This window comes from Myotis davidii, unplaced genomic scaffold (assembly GCF_000327345.1).
Source record: "Myotis davidii unplaced genomic scaffold, ASM32734v1 scaffold1412, whole genome shotgun sequence".
Classification (NCBI taxonomy): domain Eukaryota; kingdom Metazoa; phylum Chordata; class Mammalia; order Chiroptera; family Vespertilionidae; genus Myotis; species Myotis davidii.
Window position 1 is genome coordinate 157,890 of NW_006283640.1, and position 3,091 is coordinate 160,980.

Sequence of the window (3,091 nt, forward strand, 5' to 3'; positions counted from 1 at the left end):
GACGTGCAGGCAGCCGATCAATGATTCTCTCTCATCACTGATGTTTCTATCTCTCTCCTTCTCTCTCCCTCTCTGAAATCAATAAAGAAATATATTTTAAAACAACAACAACAAACACCTGAGACCAGCTAGCGAAAGCTGAAATTGTCCCTTCCCAGCGCCACTCAGCGCCCCAGCACCAATACCTGCAATGGTCAGTGAGCGACTGGCCTCCTAACACCACCTGCTGGGCCAAGAAAAGTGCATTCATTACCCAGAGGGCAGTGCGCCTAAGGGGGTTTCCTGGAGCTCATCGGTTTGGGCGGGACTTCCTGTGTCCTGTATCCGGCGTCATTTCGACCCGGTTGTTCTCAGGGTCACTTCCGGGTCAGCCGGAGCAGGAGGCGGAGCTGGGGTGTCCCCGCGGGGCAGGGTGTCCCTGAGGCTCGTGCCACCGCAACCCCCAGGACTGGGGTCCCCGGGCCTCCCCGACGCCTCCGGGGGTGGTTGTGAACTTTTCCCAAAACTGCCCAGAGGAAGAACAGACTAGAAGGGAGACAACAGCAGCTGGGGCCCGGAAGGAGAAGTCCTTGGAAAGATAAGGAACTTGCCCCGGCTGGTGTGGCGCAGTGGATAGAGCGTCAGCCTGCAGACTGAAAGGTCCGGGGTTCGATTCCGGTCAAGGGCACAGGCCCGGGTTGCAGGCTCGATCTCCAGTAGGGGGCGTGCAGGAGACAGCCGATCCAAGATTCTCTCTCACCATTGATGTTTCTGTCTCTCTCTCCCTCTTTGAATTTAATAAAAATAAAAATATAAGGAACTTGTCAAGGGTGTGCACTGAGGACCGAGCCCTGAGGCCATGCAGGCATCTGGAGGTCACCAGGCCCCAGGGCCGGGCAGCCTGAGCCCCTAAGTCTGGCGGTGGTGGCCCGGCTCTCCGCAGACCTTTTTCTGTCCACAGATCATCGCTTTGAAGTACTGGGGTTTGGGGTTTGTCTAATCGCCTTGAAGTCTTGGTTTTGTTCCCAGGAAAACCCGGGGTGGGCTCTGAATGCCTGTCGCAATGTCCAGTAAGGAAGGCAGGGTTGAACCTTATGAGGCCTTCATTGGGAAGGCCAGCCAACCAAGAAGACAGGGCAGTGGTTCTCAACCTTCCTCACGCCGCGACCCGTTAATACAGTTCCTCATGTTGTGCTGACCCCCAACCATAAAGTTATTTTTGCGGCTACTTCATCACTGTACTGTTGCTACTGTGATGAATCGTTATGTAAATTCTGATATGCAGGATGTATTTGTATTGTGACAAATGGAACATAATGAAAGCATAGTGATTAATCACAAAAACAATATGGAATTATGTATGTGTTTTCCGATGGTCTTAGGCGACCCCTGTGAAAGGGTCGTTCAACCCCCAAGGGGGTCGCGACCCACAGGTTGAGAACCTCTGAGACAGGGCGCTTACAGGCATCCAAAACCTGACTTACAATCAGGTGCAGGCGACAGGACTCTATAGGGAAAATGGGCTGGAGTGGGCGGGCAAAGGAACGCAGCTGCATGCAGCTCTGGGGTCAGTAGAATTCAATCACTGTTCTCGGTTGTCGGGTGATGAGATGTTGTCTTGGCTCCTGGTGGGGTCGGCCTGGTCATGCTTAAGGGTTCTGTGTGCTTGCTGGGTACAGCGGACATTGTCTGCAGGGAAGTCATCTCCTCCATCACTTTGTTTGGGATCAAAGAGATGGCTAGGTGCCCTGGCCTGAGAAATGAAACTTAGAAAAAAAAAGAAAAAAAAAAAGAGACTTAACCCTTTGTTCCTATATAAGAAACTTAACCCTCTGTTCCTGTATGTATTTCAGAGTTTCAAAATAATATGATTATCTTTCAGCTTCATCAGGTGCTTTCTCTGTCAGATCATAAGTCCCCCCTATCACTTTCTGGAGCTGATGTCAGGGCCTCACACTGTTGTGGCCTCTGAGGTGGTGGGGTCCTGGGACTGTCCAGCCTCTCTTGCAGCCCTGGGACCTCAGGACCTTGAAGAGACACCAAGCCCAGAATCCTAATTCCATGTCTAGTGTCATATGAGTGGCCCCTGTTTTTAACTAGTGAGATGGGATGTGAGAGGTCCTTCCAGGAACAGGTTCCAGAGTGTGCGAAGACTCGGAATGGAGACTGAGGCAGTTCAGGAACCAGCAAGTATCTCGCAAGGAAGGGAGGAAGGGAAGAAGGGAGGGAGGGACGGAGGGAGGGAAGGAGGAAGGAAAGAAGGAAGGAAGGAAGGAAGGAAGGAAGGAAGGAAGGAAGGAAGGAAGGAAGAAACTGGTAATACTGGGGAAGGATTCAGGTCTAGAGAAGCGTTGTGACAATGTGGGTATCTGTTCTGCAGGTGATGGGAGCAGTGGGAGGTTTGGAGCAGTGGAGGCAGGGGATCTGACCCAGGTCTCCTTGGACGCCCTGTGGCTGCAGCATGATGCACAATATGGGTGAGAGGGAGGCGGTGGAAAGACTAGGATGGAGGCTGCTGTGATCGTCTTGGTGACTGTGATGGTAACTGGCCCATGATGGGGGCCGTGGAGATGGAAGACACAGTTGGGTTCGGGATCGGTGTTTTCGGTGTGGCCACCTGGATTTTCTGAGGTTGTGTTTGCGAGAGAGAGAGAGAGGTCAGAGTCAGAGATGACTTGAGTAAGGAAGGCTGTGAAAGTTTGGTTTTAGCAGCTGGAGGTATGGAAACACCATCAACTGAGATGGAGAAGTTCATAGTGGGAAGAGTAATGTGCGAATTTGCGAATTCAACAACTTTTATTTTTGGCCTGTTAGGGTGTGAGATATTTCAGAGAGCAGCTCACAAGTGTCTGGAACTGAAAAGTGGTTCAGAATAAAGAATTTTTTTTAAAAAAAATATTTTATTGGTTTTTCACAGAGAGGAAGGGAGATGTTGTGTTTGAGAGAGGGAGAGGTCAGAGTCAGAGATGACGTGAAAGTTTGGTTTTAGCAGCTGGAGGTATGGAAACACCATCAACTGAGATGGAGAAGTTCATAGTGGGAAGAGTAATGTGCGAATTTGCGAATTCAACAACTTTTATTTTTGGCCTGTTAAGGTGTGAGATATTTCAGA

The 3,091-nt window shown here is 50.6% G+C and overlaps 1 pseudogene; it reads left to right on the top strand.

The window, feature by feature from the left end:
- The first annotated feature begins 2,484 nt into the window (after window positions 1–2,484).
- LOC107183577 overlaps window positions 2,485–3,091 on the top strand; it is a 5,393-nt pseudogene continuing 4,786 nt past the window's right edge.